The sequence below is a fragment of the Mastomys coucha genome, unplaced genomic scaffold (genome assembly GCF_008632895.1).
Source record: "Mastomys coucha isolate ucsf_1 unplaced genomic scaffold, UCSF_Mcou_1 pScaffold23, whole genome shotgun sequence".
NCBI lineage: Eukaryota > Metazoa > Chordata > Mammalia > Rodentia > Muridae > Mastomys > Mastomys coucha.
This window is the reverse complement of record NW_022196906.1, coordinates 62,013,272-62,028,925: the sequence shown is the minus strand read 5'-3', so window position 1 is coordinate 62,028,925 and position 15,654 is coordinate 62,013,272. Positions and strand designations below refer to the sequence as shown.

The 15,654-nt window shown below is 43.3% G+C and overlaps 1 protein-coding gene across 3 annotated transcripts in view; it reads left to right on the top strand.

Annotated features, from left to right (window-relative positions):
- Positions 1-15,654, top strand: part of Tln2 (talin 2) — a 413,098-nt gene that overhangs the window by 155,775 nt on the left and 241,669 nt on the right. For all 3 annotated transcript variants that reach the window (XM_031343921.1, XM_031343919.1, XM_031343920.1), the window contains one exon: positions 10,714-10,787. The gene's annotated coding sequence lies outside the window, so the exon portion shown is untranslated. The remainder of the gene's footprint in view (positions 1-10,713; positions 10,788-15,654) is intronic.

Here is a 15,654-nt window from a genome sequence, read left to right as displayed (position 1 = left end):
AGGCTCTGGGCAGGTGTTTGAGTATACCTGCTTTGCTTTATTATTCTGCATCTGGAACGACATAGGAACTATGTCACAGTGGATTGATAGATGACACAGGGAACGTCTTAGACCTATGAAAATTAAAAAACAAACAAACAAACAAACCCAGAAAGAGGATACTGTGGAAGGCAAAGCAGAGGGTGCTGGGATGAAAATCAGAGATAGATGTGGGGAGACATAGGCTGGAGAATTTATTCTTATGGCCTATTGAGAAGAAAAGGACATTTTCAGTGGGATAGAAAGCCTTCTGTCAGAGGTGCTGGTGTTTGGATCCATCGTGACTATGCAGAGGATCAGTGGCCCTGTGAAAAAGAAGAGGGTTGAGCCTTTTGGAAAATAAACCAGTTGTTAACTTATCAAGACTGAACTTCATGCCCCCTCCCCCCAAGACAGGGTTTCTCTATATAGCCCTCTCTGTCCTGGAACTCACTCTGTAGACCAGGCTGGCCTTGAGCTCAGAAATCTGCCTGCCTCTGCCTCCTAAGTGCTGGGATTAATGGTGTGCGCCACCACTGCCCAGCTTTCATGTTTTTTTTTTTTTTTTGAAAGATGCATTTCGAAGCTTTCAGAAGATGCTAGTCAAGGTCAAGTGGAGACAGATCCGTATTTATCAAAAACAAGTGGCTTTGATTTTCACATTGCTATTTTTTGGAGTGTCTCATTTGACCAAATCATCTTTCTCAACCATCACAGGTTCCTTTTTTGTATTGGGTTGCCATGAGCTGACTGGATTCCTGGTGGCCCTTGAATTTTAGTACCTTTTGGGGTTGAGTGTCGTTTGGGGTTGGATGTATTGGTTTACATAGCCCAGGTTTAGCCAACACTATTCTTGTGGACATGAACAAATGTCTATTCACTCTCGGCAGGAAATTGATAGAACAAAGTAAAGATACCACCGAAGTCTAACTTTGTGAGCCAATGAATTTGTTTGGGTTACTAACAGGAATATAGGTAGGTTACAAGACCAGGGATGATTCAGAAGTAGCTGTAACACTAAAAGCCTACCTCAGCATTGCTTAGGAGAGCTGGAAACCTGGAACTTAATATACAACGTGAAGGTAGCTGGACACGCTGGACAGTGTCTCTTCCCAGGCAGCATTGCTGATGTTGACCTTATCTACAGTACTTGTTGTTTACATAACCTTTGAGAGAGAGGGGTCTAGTGCATCTGCTCAGTTTCTGGGACTTCCTGAGTTTTATGAATTGTTTACTTTCTGAGTCTTAAGGAGCCTTCCTTGAGGGTCTTTGGAGCTTTAGAGGATATTACTAAATAGCATAAGGCAAACGACTGACGGGGCTGGAGGACTCAGACATTGTGTTTTGGGGTACCTATCCTTCATATAGGCTATTACTCCTAGCTACAGGCCAATAGTGGTCCCTTACAGGCTGCAGTGTTTCTATTACATAGGAGAAATAGATGATTTTCTCACTATGGGAGCCAGATTTTGTCTTTGTGTCCTTGAGTCAAATTTAGCATGATCAGAGCAACTGTGCATAGTGCTGGTATGGACAAGCCAGTGATTTAAAGATCATGGGGCCCATGAGTTAAAAGATGGCCACGAGGTAGGTGGTACCCTCCCAGGGACAGTTGTGGGAAGGTAGAGCTCAGAGTGGGCGGTCTGTCTATTCTGGTTTAGGGCTGGGACAGATGCAGGTAACCTCAGGCCATATCACCAACCGCAGGCTCAAGACCCTTGTGGATCACGTTGCATGCTTGACAGGCTCTGGTCCACAGGATCCTCCCTGGTGTTAGTGCCTAGGTGATGATTTGTACGGTCACATCCCAGAGCTGTGTACTTGCTCCAAGTGATGACCCTGTACTAATGTGTCATTATTGCATAAAGTCCTGTTCTGTGCCGGCTGACTCCTGCAGGTTTATATCTTAGGGATTTTGACAGATGTCATGCATGTATGTCCCTCACCAGAGAGCCACACAAGAAGGTTTTACTACTCTTCAAGTCATCCACCTCTGCTAGTTTTCACATCTCCTCCTGCCTGGCCTACAACCTCTGACCCTTTCACCATCCCCTTAGCACAGCTTTTTCCAGAATGATACATGGCTGGAGTCATTGGCTGTAGAGTCTTTTTAGTTGAGCTTCTTTGCCACTTTTCTCATAGGCACAGTGGTAGATTGCTTGGTAGTGCTGACTAATATTGCACTCTCCCAGCCGTCCCAAGAGAAGGGCTCATGTGAGTAGTGACCCCCTGCCCATTGTGTACTCTCCTGCACTGCTGAGGCTTGGATTAGTGAATGGCTGTCAGAAAAGGCAGATGCTCTGTAGGGTTCAGGGGATAAGTTGCTTATTTAGTAGTCAGTTTCTGCCATGTTTTACTTGTTACTTCTCAGAAAGCCTTTTGGAAATGACCAAGTCGCCATAAATATGAAATAGCATGTTTTCCTAATTGACAGATCAACCAGGAGAGAGCTTTTTCAAAGGCAATAGGCTTGTGGCTGAAGATCAAACATTTGGTCAGTGCTTGGGAAAAACTTCTGAATTAGAAAACTTGAGAGTCCAAACGAAGACAATCATCAGAGTCTGGTCCTCTTGTTTTGGTTACAGAAGCATGTCTATGCATAACTCCATCCTGACCCTGTTTCCTCTAACCTCTGAAATCCCATCCTAGGGAGTTATTACCCATATAAAGTGTTGCATGTACATTTCTCAAACACTTATTGCTCATTTAACTTGTTTTAGGAACTGTGCTCTAAGTGGAGTCTAGAAATAGAGGGCAAGCCACAGTTCCTAATCTGAGGCCTTACAGTTTAGACAGTGTTAGAAGACCCTGCATGGCTGAGGTTCCCTTTCGGCCCCCAAATTAGGCACAGACTGTACCCAAAACTTGTTTTCACAGAGAGATCCTTTATTAAGCAGGGGAGGAAGGTTAAAGTGGGTGCTTTCGGACTCAGGCAAAGGAACAGCAGTCAATGCCCATGCAGCTGTAACTTTTAAGAAAGAAAAAGGGGGGGGGGGGTTCTGTGTTAGAATGGGCTTGGGAGCACTGGTAGATCTGGTTGGAGTTTGTTTAGCAGATGAACTAAAGGGGGCTTGGACACTTTGAAAACTGGACCTTGGTAGTCAGCCTCTGGGAGAGGAAGTGGCCAAGGAAGGGAAACGACCTTGGTGGTGAGCTTTAGGAATGTAATCTAATGGTTTTTAGCAAGGGCAGAGGGAATCAGGGAGAAGAGCAGGGCCTGCCAGAGCCACACTCACCTCCTTCCAGGCTATCCAAAGTCCCTCCTCCCTCTAGGAAATTTTAGCATAGTACTGTACCTATAGAAGTTAAGGTGTCTTACCTTTAAGCAGGTGGAAACTGTTCTGAACAACAAAGCAGGAATTGGGCACTGTTTCCCAACTCTTCTTTCCTTGGCCACCTATAAAAAAAAAAAAAAGCCTTTCCCAAGCTTCCAGAACCTACTATCAGACTTTGTGATGATTACTTTTTTTCTCAACTTGACGCAAGCTAGAGTCACGTAGGAAGAAGGGATCTCAACTGAGAAAATGCCTCCATTACATCAGTCTGTAGGCAAGTCTGTGGGCATTTTAAAAATTGATCAGTGTGTTGAGGGCCCAGCATACAGTGAGTGGATGGAGCCACTGATAGGCAGATGGTCCTCTGTTGTTTAAGAAAGCTAAGCAAGCCATGGAGACTAGGCAACAACAGCATTCTTCTGTCCCTTCTGCTTCAGTTCCTGCCTTCAGGCTCCTTCGTTGAGTTCCTTTCTTGACCTCCATCAATGTTAGACTCTAACCTTCCTCCCCAAATTGCTTTTTGAAGTGGTGTTTATCACAGATACAGTGAACTTAGTAGAAAAATTGTTACACCACCTTCAAATGAAGAAAGGCTTATGTAACTATTGTATTCAGAATGTTAAATTTAGATTAATAACACATCAGATACTTCCTAATACCTGTATGCCGTGTTTGGTTTCTGGCCTCCCCAGAAAACTAATCATGAAAGCTTATTTGTGTAGAGTTTCCCACTTCTAGAGAACTAACTTGCTGCTGCTTCTACTAAAGCAGTGGTTCTCAACCTGTGGGTCATGACCTCCTTGGGGCTACATATCAGATAGTTACAGTAGCAAATTACAGTTATAAGATAGTAAAGAAATAGTTTTACAACATGAGGAATCATATTAAAGGGTCAAAGCGTTAGGAAGCTTGAAAACCACTGCAAGAAAACCTCGTGCATTGCTCTGTGTAATTGAAATTCCTAGTTGTTCACACATGAGTCAACTAGGCTTCAGTTAGAAACAGAAGTCAGTGCAGTAATGGACTGAATATGGCAGTTGGTCTAGAGATAAAGTCATAGCTACACACACACACACACACACACACACATTCTGTTGTGGAAATTGTGGATTGGAAAATATGCTAGAAATAAGATGGGAAAAGCAAAGCTTGTTGAGAAAAGAGACAGCTAAGTTATTTTAGAGTACACATTCCAAAGCTGCTATAAAATACAAACCAGAGGATGCACATAGAGGGGAGAGTGAATTCTAGGACAATAAGACTTCCTGACCCCGCTCAGATTTTTGATCTAGAAAGCATGTAAAGGGGGAATACTACAAAGCAGCAGGATTACAGCCTCCCACTCACGTGGCCTCTGCGTGAACACACACTTTACCCCGCCTCCCTCTCACGTGGCCTCTGCGTGAACACACACTTTACCCCACTTTGCATTAACATCCTTTGCACCATTAACTGATCATTTACAGGATTGTTTTTAGTCATTTAATTAATGCAAAGTATGTCTTTAATAATCATTTGCATAGAAGAACTAATTAAAACATTTTCCAAAGTAGTATATGGGACATTTATCCTAAGATGTAGACCACAAAAATAAAGGATTCCGTGTGTAATTGCTGGAATCATTTAGTCCTAATCACAGTTAGCATTTTAAAGCATCTGAAATGTTTCTGTGGTAGAAAACTCCTTTTAATTTTTGTTAGGCCAGCGTTTCCCACATTCAATGAAGAAACTTTTGTTAATGTGATACTTTTTATTTTTAAGATTTTATTTTAATTTTATGTGAAATGTGTACACCTTATCTCTGTGTCTGTATGTGTACTGTGTCTATATACAATGACCAGAGAAGGGTAGATTCCCCACCCTAGAACTGTGAGGCACCATGTGGATGCTGGGAACTGAACTCAGGCCTGAACTAAACTGAGCTGCAAGAGTGGCAAGTGCTTTTTATCAAGAAACAATCTCTCCAGCCCTGCATGGTTTTGGGGGTAAAGTGATTGGTGTAGGGAATACGATTTGTAGATGAATATAAAAGATGTCCTGGAGTCTTTCTTTTGGGTCTTGCAGAGGACAAAGTAGCCTTCTTTCTAATCTCCTTGGAATGTCTTGAGTGTTCCTGCTGCCTGGTAGCTTTTCATTGAGATTCTTTTGCCTCAGACCAGCACCCAACTTCTAGCTGGCAGGTTAGTTTGGGGAAGCCAGGAACAGAAATGGCCTCTCTCTGGGCAGTCAGATACTTTTCCAACCTAGCAGAGTCAGAGTGGGGCTGTACTCACTGAACTCTTTTCAGTGGAAATATTCTCTAGATGTCTGCAGGAAGCAAAGAACAGACATGGCAAGGGGTAGAAGTTGGAAAATGTTGGGAGAGTTTTAGTCTCAAAATGTTTCTTCTTCTCTCTCCCTTTGATTCTGGCCATTGCGTTGTGTGGCTGTCAAAGAACAAACAAACTCTGTCTTGTTTCTTCTTAGATTTTCTGAGTTTGAAAGACAGTTAAGAACTATGTATAATGGGTTTTTGCCACTTGGCTTCGTCATAATGTCTGAATACTATAGTTTGGGTGCCGCGGACTGGGGTTTCTTGCAGGGGTCCCTTATTCCGCGGGACGATGGGTTCTGGCCAGGTGGGCACGGGATTCGGCTTTGACAAACAGACTACACACGAGTGGTGTAAAATCTGAGTGTATTTCTTTAAAAATGACATGAGGCTTTTACAATCATTGCAAAAGAGAAATGAAAAATCTGGCAGCTCAACAGTTGAGGTACCTCTGAGGCTATCTGAAACATACTGGGTCTAAAGCAGCAGCTATCGCCTCTGAACTGGTGCTGCATCCCCCAGGCCCAAGCACTCTTGGCCCTGGGGAATGCAGGTGCATGAATCTGAGTCCTAGCCCATCTAAGTTCTAGTGCTAGTCCTGCATGTGAGTCTAAGTCCTTCTTCCTCCAGTCTTAGTGTTAGACTGAAGTCACGTAGGCAAAACGACCCCCACACACCCAGGTCAGCAGGGTCTGGTAGCTAGGTGTGAAGCAGGAGGAAGAGGGGTGGAGCCCTCTCTGTTGAGGTATTCTTATGCTAATTCTCTGGTTCTTGCTGGAGGCCTGCAGAGGAGAATCTTGACCTAACACTTTCAGCTAATGTCTTAGAGTGAGAGAAGCCTTTCAATTACTCTCTAGTACTTAAAACATTAAACTAGGATAGTTGGAAACATTGGTGAAGGTCAGAAAGCAATGTCTGAATTTTCTCTTGCTAGCTGTAAGAAAATGATATCTTGGTGAGTTCCTAGCATACTAGTACGAGGACATATCTGGGCCACCTCTGAGTTTGGGGTGCCAGGTGACAATGCGGAGGCAGGAGACTGACTTTCCTTGAAGTTTACGCCTCAGATAACGCCTTCACGCAAAGTGTGCATGGCATTTGGGGCTACAAAATACTAGCATTACTAATGCCATAGACATACATACAGGCAGGCACACCACAGGGTGGTGGAGTCTCTGAAGAGAATCCAGGGCCATGCGGCAGAACGAAGATCCCTCTTCTAAGGTCAGAAGAAGGGAGGTCCTGTGCCCCATGGTGTATGAGGAGCTTGCTCATCTTCTGGGCTTGCAGTCAGGCTGTCTCTGAATCAGGGGTAAGGATGGGATGGGGGAGAATCTAGAAAATCAGGTCATGTTAGGTCTGGTAATTTCAGGAATTGTCAAAAATTCGGCCTCCAATGGGGAGCTTTATAAAACGACATGGCCCTGGCTGACAGTGCTCTTCCTCATAGTGAATGAGAAGTTTGTGGTAGTAGCTTTTGTTGACTTCTGATCGCATCAAGCAGTGCATTATGGTATCTTCTATACAGCAGGCCCCAAGGAGCTGCCAAGGGACTCAATCAGATAGTCCAGAGTGCTCCTTGGAAGCAAGTGTTCTTCTACCATTCTTGAGTCAAATTCAGGTTTAACAAGAAAGAAGGACGTTAGGACTAGGCTTGTGGTTTGCTGATAGAAAGGGCTTGCCTGGCATAAGCAAGGCCCTGGATTCCATCTTTAGCACCACAAAAATCACACCAAGCATTTTAAACAGATAGCTGTGCCCACAGGAGGCCTGTTCTGTGTCAGCGTTCTCTAGGGACCTGTTAAGATCAGACAGTGAGCAATGAGTCTGCCACAAGCTGATTCTATCTCTGCTTCAAGGGCCTGCTGCTCAGATAAGCCTCATAGTGGCGGCTGCACTTTGCCTGTTGTATTAGTTGTACCTTCACCCTGAGCCTTGCCCCCTTCCCCACTGGTTTTCATTACAAAGCAGGAAATTTAGGCCCAGAGGGTTTAAAGCACATTGAGGGCAAATGAGTAGTAAATTGTTCAACCAAGATCAAATTTCTTCCTCTTAGCCACTGTGCCTTCCCTCAGTGTAAGTTGAGTCTCACGAATCTTGTTTTTTTTTTTTTTTTCCTTTTTTCTTTTGTGTGTGTGTGTGTGTGTGTGTGTGTGTGTGTGTGTGAAAGAGAGAGACAGAGACAGAGAGAGAGACTTAGGATATATGACATGTTATTCTAGCTTGTATAGGACTGTATGTTTTGGCTTGTATGTGGGTGTGCATACACATTTACACACAGTTATGTGGAGGCCTTACTCAGTTTCTATCACTGTGATAAACTCCATGAACAAAGCAACTTGGGGGAGGGCTTATTTGGCATACACATCATGATCGCAATCTGACACTGAAAGACAGCAAGACAGAAGCTCCATCAGAAACCTGGAGGGAAGAACTCACATAGAGACAGTGGAAGAGGGCTGCTTACCAGCATGTTCATTGTAGGAAGTCACTCGCCTCTTTCCCTCTGTATTCACGGAGGCATGATTTCCCAGTCAGATCCAGAGCGTGCTCTCCTGCTTGCCCTGGCGCTCCCCTCTCAGCACCTCTGAGGCTGCAGCTATCGAGAGGCCACCAGGCCCCCTGTCCTTCTGGAGGGTGTCAGGAGTTTAAAACGCTCACCTTCACACTGCGTGCGGAGTACTGGAACTGCTGAGCCATCTTCCCAGCCGAGTCTCCATCTCGAGCTCTGCGTAGACATGCTTGGCATTGAGGAGGCTACCTGGCTTGGGTGGCTTGTGGCTTTTTCTGAACGGTGTGTTGCAGCCGTAGATATTTAATCTGAGTGCCATGACAGCTCATCTCTGAAACAAAATACTGGCTCTGGTCTTTTGTCTAACTTCTGTGGGCTTGTTCCAGGGAGAGAGTGAGCTGCAAGTAGATGAAGGAGAGTAATAGAAATATGCTTTAAAGACGTCTCTGCAGCCACCTGGAATTGTGGTTTTTCTAACCAGGCGCATAATTGTGATAGGCTAGGAATGCTTGTATGATATGTAACTTAGAAGTCTTTAAAAATAAGGCAAGGAGAGGAATACATTTATTTGTTTTCTAGATGTAAAGTGAACATAAGGGGCCCATTGTGGGAATAAATTATTTTATAATTTCAATGGAAGACTAGGTCTTTTAATGTATAAATAGGACCTAATAAAGATAAACCTGTGTAGTGGCTAAGCATACTGATATAGAATATTTTAGCTGTAGGCTGGCTCACCTGCATACTTTATGGTTCCTTTGTTTCTCTTTCTATGCAATCTGCCTCCTGTTAAATTAGAAGTTGTGTGAGGCCCGAGAAGTGGCTCAGCCGTTAAGAACAGTTGTTGCTCTTGCAAAGGACCTGGGTTTTGGTTCCCAGCACAACTGTTCTCAACTCTAGTTCAGGGGATTTGATGCCCCCTTCTGACTTCAGGGTACCAGGCACAAACATGTTGGCCCATGTATATACATGCAGGTAAAACTCAAGCAGATGTAACCCAAATAAGTCTAAAAGAATTTCATATGATTCTACCTATCTCACGCAACCATTCTCTGCCTGTGGGATGTGAGGTTGGGAGCTACCCAGCTGACTCTAGCTGGAGGTCACACAGTAGGTGAGTTATAGGCGATTCATCTTCACTCAGGGTCACAGGATTACTGTGTTTCTTTTCCAATAAACGTCCATCATATTTCTTCATCATAGGGAAAATTTATGATTCACTTTGCTTCATCTTAAGGGGAGTATTAATTTCCTTATTGGTTGGTAAATTATGAACAACAACTTTTTGTCATGCATGTAAATATTTTTCATGTTTATCTTTTTGCAAAAGTATCCATGGAATTTTTTGTCATATTTTTTAATTTGTGTATTTTAATTTTTTTCTGGGCATGTGTGTATGTGCACATGTGCATACAACTACCACTGGATGAGGGTGTCAGATCCCCCCTGAAGCTGGAGTTTATATATATATATATATATATATATATACATATATATATATATATATATATATATATATATATATATATATATATATATATATATATATATATATATATATATATATATAAAACCATATATATATATATGGTTGTAGCTGCCTGGTGTGGGTTCTTGGAACCTAATTCTGATCTGCTAGAGCAGCAAACATTCCTAACCACTGAGACCCTAATTTAGTTTTTTTGTTGTTGTTGTAATGTAGCAAGCCACATGCCTTATTCTTTTATACTTTCAAATTTTATCTTCATGCTTAAAAAGATCTTCATTATCCTAATGTTATAAAATATTCAGACACATACTCCTTTGCTAATCATTTGATTCTGTTTTCAGTTCATGCTTTCATAAGTTGAGGAGACATAATAAATAATATAATAATAACATTACCAACATAATTAAACCATATAATTGATTACCTCGTTTTCCTTTCCCACCTAGGCCTGATGACATGTACCTGTTCTACACGAATACTCTGCTTGTTGACAGCTTGCTCTGTGTACTCACTATGACTAGGTTTTTTGATAAATCTGTAATTGATGGTGTTTTTCTGCCTCTTGTTGGGTTTCCACTGAGTAAAGTGTCAGAGGGTGAGGTCTCCAGGCCTCAGAATGGACATGACAAAAAGCTGAAGCAAGAAGGAACTGCTTGATAATTGAATCCCAAGAACTAAATGGGAGAGAAGCAGACAGTTCCGCATGCTAATGGGGGTGTGGGAGGAGAAGAGGACACAGGGCCTCAAATTGGTTTAGACATGGTGACAGGGTGCAGGAAGAAGGACACATGGAGTTGGTTTTTTGTTTAAATTCAAATCCATTAAAGCCTTCCTAACACAGAAGGGGTGTGTGTGTGTGTGTGGGGGGGTGTTCTGTCTCTTTGCCAACAGTAATGTAATTTTGGTCTTTGCATAAGTGTCCTGGGACCTCAATTCCCTGTCCGCACAGCAAATTCCCAGCACATGTGGTGTGTTGGAAACTCATAGCTTCCGGAGTTATTTCCTTTTGTTCTTAGTGTAGGGAAAATGACCAAACGTATAGACTTTTTGCTCACAGCCTCATGTCTCTAAGGGTACTTGCTTCTAATGGTTTTTCTTATTGTTCTAGGTATTGCTGCTTGAAGCTTCTCACTCCTCAGGATCTTTTCAGGGAAACTGAAACTGAATAAACTGAGAATTTAGGTAAGTCTTTGAAAACAGAAAGGAAGGAAGGAAAGAGGGAGGGAGGGAGGAAGGGAGTAAAAGAAAAAAAAACACTCATTGACTGAGTCCTGGGGACAGGAGCGTGTGTTGGTATCTTCCCCCAAAGTGTTTCAGTGCTGTCCCTTACCCCTCCCCTGTGGTGCTCCCCGAGGTGTCTGGGCTGCAGCTGGTGTGCACAGTCCTTGGTCATGGTGCCTGCTTCCTGTTTGACAGCATGGTTAGATAGGTGAGAAGGGATGGACCCTGAGCTGGGCTTCTCCCTTACCAGATCGTCCGTCCTCATGAATCCCCATTCACCCCCACTGGGTTGCTTTGTACATATTTTGAGAGGGTGAAGATTGGAATTGCTGGGTAAAGAACTAATCTACTAGAAACTCCCAGTAGCCCTTGAAATGGAAGTGAGTGGCGCCTGGGGGCCTTCAGGGTCGGAGAAGGTGGCTGTTGAATGGGAGGAGTAAAGATGAATTATAGGTAATAGGTTTTTCCTTGTAGGACAGCAGGGTCTCAGGTGGTAAGCATGACAACTCTGGACTGAGATGTGGGGATATGCCTGCCAGTCCTGGGTCTGCTAAGGTTTAGTCTGATGGGGCAAATCTAGTCAGACAGTGAAATGGGCCTGTCAGTGCTTCAGCCCTCAAGTAGTTAGTAGGCCACCCACGTGTTTCAGTTCTAGTCCTAACTGGCTCAGGACCCTGGGGCAGATCGTTTCTATCTCTGTCCAACTCTGTCTTCATCTGTAAAGTTTGTGGGATGGTCTGGGCTAATTGTTTGTATGCTTTGAGATTGGGGGGGGCCGGGGTAGCAAAACCATGTTAGGAGCAATTTCCAGTATCTTTTCCCTGAAGATGAACAGATGATTGTTGGAGCTCAGAGGGAATGCAGTGTTTATTTATTTGTAGTTCTACTTCCTATCTAGAATTTTTCATGATAGAAGATTACAAAATAATACTATTCCCTGCTAGAATCATCTTATGAAAGAATGAGTATTTTGATACTAGAAGATTAGGGACAGGGTGTGGTGGTACACGCCTTTAATCCCAGTATTTGGGAGGCAGAGGCAGGCAGATTTCTGAGTTCGAGGCCAGCCTGGTCTACAGAGTGAGTTCCAGGACAGCCAGGGCTAGACAGAGAAACCCTGTCTTGAAAAGACAAAAAAACCAAAACAAACAAACAAACAAACAAACAAACAAAAAAAGGCTGGTCTTTCCCAGCCTTTCCTTCTTTCTCTGCGAACCAGTGACCATCAATGGAAGACTCAGGAGCAAGGGCCTAAGGGCTGACATTGTTATGCCCTAGAAGTGTGTCCTTTTTCCCAAACTGGAAACAAGGTTGTAACCTAGGCAGACTTGTCGACATTCGGGAAATGCCCTTTCAACTGACATTGTGGAACTAAGAGAGGTCAGAGGTCAATCTGACATTAAGGGACTGTTCTACTGGGAGCCTAGGTAGAAGCACCTCATTTTAATAAACATAGGATTTCCTGTCATTAGTGGGGAGTGAAAGCTTGATCCTGATCTTCCAGTCTGATGAAAGGCCACAGCAGCTTCCTTCCCAGCGTGGCAGGCAGCTCTGGCCAGCGTTGGGTACTTAGGACTGTCTGTTTCAGAATTGGGAAGAGGCGAAGGGCGTGACAAGATCTTCAGAGAGGTGAGCTTGACACTTGGGCCCTAGAAAGTCAGTGGCCCCAAGTATGACTTCATGGATAACTATAGATCAAGGGCGCAGCCAAGAGTTATGAAGTTGCAGCAGTAAGATCTGAGTCAGATGTGAAAGGAGTGTACGTGGTGACATCTGTGTTGTGGGTGGTGGAGAAGGCATCGTACAGTTCCGTTGACTTCTCCTTGGGTGGTAATGGTGGCAGTGGTGATTGTGATGTGTGTGTGGATGTGTTGCAGACGGAGAAAATCATGGCTGGGATTGCTACTAGACAGTGAAGTCGTATGAGGGACAGGCAGAATGCTCCTTGCTCCAGGAGGTTGCCACCATTCCCTTACTTCAGAGAGCCCTGGAGGTGCTGTGTTGTCCGTGTTTAGGGCGTGGCAGCTCAGTTTTGTGTTTCTCCTCATCCTGTGATTTCTGGCTTATGTTTTTGCTACCAATTCCTTTTTCAGAGAAACTCAGAATGGAGTTTGACAGTCTTACCTGGCTGTCTTCTGCCCTGGCACCCCAGCTCTTGGCTTACTGCTTGTTTGTTATGCTTCAATTCTGTCTCTACCCCAAGAATATTTACTCACTGCTCATTTCAGGGGTGAAAAAAGCTATATCAAGCAAGAGTATAGATGTTGCCTTAAATGTGTAGGAATCTGAGAGATCACCTGAACTTTTGACGTGCCTGAAAGTGTATATGCTAGGTGGGGCTTTTATTTTGACATGAACCAGTGAAAGGAAAATTGCTTTAAGGGATCTCTGGACTCCAGATTGGAATAAAATTTAATGAATGAACAATGAAACCAATCAATCATGTTCAGGAGCTTTCCAGAGAAGCAGGATGTTCTGGGTGGGATCTTATAGGGATGAATGGTTAAGGGCTGGAGACAGCCATGCTTCTCAGAAATTGGTGTGGGCTTTGAAAGGGTCCTGTGTAAGCATGCAAGTGTATGTGCACGCCTATGAGGACCGAGATGCTGATGGAAGGGTGGGGAATGATAAATGGTTAGTTTAGTTTTCTATTTAACGGCTCATGATGTGTTCTGGATTGGAGTGGCAGTGCTATCTGTTAAATTTATCTCTATTCACTATAGCTTATTAGAAAAATATTTTAAAGACCATCTTAAATTTGAAAAACCAACAAATTGGTTTGGGCTCTCTGGGAAATTTGTAGCTCCCATTGCTGTTTAGTGGAGGATAGCCAATCTGTAAAAGTCAAAGTAGGACCAGTATAAATACTTGGCGCTCTCTACCAATCACTTAAAGGCTATGATGTCAGTGGACAAGCTCTTCCCATGCCTCCTTTTCTTCATTAAAGATGAAATCAATCATGCGCTTTGATCTTCCCACCGTGCACCGTCAGCTGGTTTTTGACTTTGGCTACTCCGTTGTGTCCCACCATGGGCTGCCTGAGTGACTGAGGGTTCTCCCTAGATCTGGGTTTAAGCACCTGCCCTCAGACCCTTGCTCTGCTGCTGTGATGCATGCTTTCAAACAAAAGCTACCACAGCTTTCAGATTGGTTGTCATCGTTAAACTCATCGATGGGCTGGTTAGATGCTCAGTGGGGAAAAGCTCTTGTCATCAAGATTGATGATCAAAATTCAACCCCAGGACTCACATGGTGGAAAGAGAAAGTCTGTTTTCCCTATATGCTATCCTCTGACCTCAACACACACACACACACACACACACACACACACACACACACACACACACCACACTAGCATATATGTATCCTCACAGGTACATAAACGTGCATACATACCACAAAAATCAATCAATATGAAATAAAAATAGATTAACCCACAATTGAACATGGTGTGCCATTTCCTTGAACTTGGTGGTTAACTATGTGTGTCCATTTTTTTTTTCCTTTGAAGTTAAGAAATCTTAAGGGAAAAGTCAAAATTCTAACAATTGATTGCATTTTATGGAACCAGTGACTTTTTTCAATGAGTGTTTTTTGCTTGTATTTACATATTTTCCTTTGGAACATGAACCTTTAAAAAATAATTCAGTCTTCAGGGCTGGAGAAATGGCTCATGAGAACCTGAGTGTGAATCCCCAACATCCACATGAAAATCCAGGTGTGACAGTGCACATGAAATCCCAGCACTAGGGAGGCAGAGACAGGTGGGTACTGAGCCTCAGGGCCCCTGCGCAGACACAGGAGCATGTACATATATGTCCAAACAAGTGATCTCCCTTCTCTTAGGCTTCCAGATTTAGAAGATTCAAATCGATCATGAGAATTAGCTTTCCAGATTTAAAAAAATAACTAGTCTATTTGCAGAACTGAAAAGTGACTTAATTAAAAAAAACCACAACCCACACTTTAACGTCACCTATAATAGTAGCAATATCCCATTGATGAGTGTATTGGCAAAAGCTGAGCAAACTTCCATTGCTGTGTTGTAAAACAGTGATGAAAATAGGGGGCCTTAAACATTAAGTTCAACTGTTGTATACAAATGATTTTAAAAAGTGGGGCTGAAACAGATAGCTTAACTGTTCACAGCATTCCCACCTTGTCCAGAGGACTCAACATCAGTTTCTAGCACCCATGTCAGGTGGCTTACAACTGCCTGTCACCTTCGCTTCAGAGGAACTGACCCTCTGTTCTGACCTTCAGGCCCAGGCACATACATGGAACACAAGCATGCATGTATGTATGGGTACTCACATACACACATATGCACAAATACACACAAGCACTAAGTAGTTCAACATTTTAGTGGGAAACATCAAAAAACTGGATCACAAAAGACCTCATATAGCCAAAGACATCATGAACTAAAAGAATCTAATTAAAGGCACCCCACTTCTTGACTTAATGTATACTGTTGACCTATATTGAGAAAAATACAACAGTAATGGATTAATAGCAGATAAAACAATGGACAGAATAGAAAATCCATGCATTTGTGGTCAACTGATTTCGACAAGTGTGCCCAAGAATACATAGCAGCAAGGGGGCAATCTCTGTAATAGTTGATCTTAGGGCAGCTGGATATTAATGCACAATACTCAGAAATATGAAATCATGCCTTTGCCGCCTGTCACATCAAAGTCCAGTCAGAAGTGCATTAGGGACTGAGGTGTAGATTAGTGGGCAGAGTGCTTTGTGAGCACGTGAGACCTGGATTCAAATCCCAGCCCCTTAGAATCAGTATTAAGGGCTTAAAGACTGAATCTGT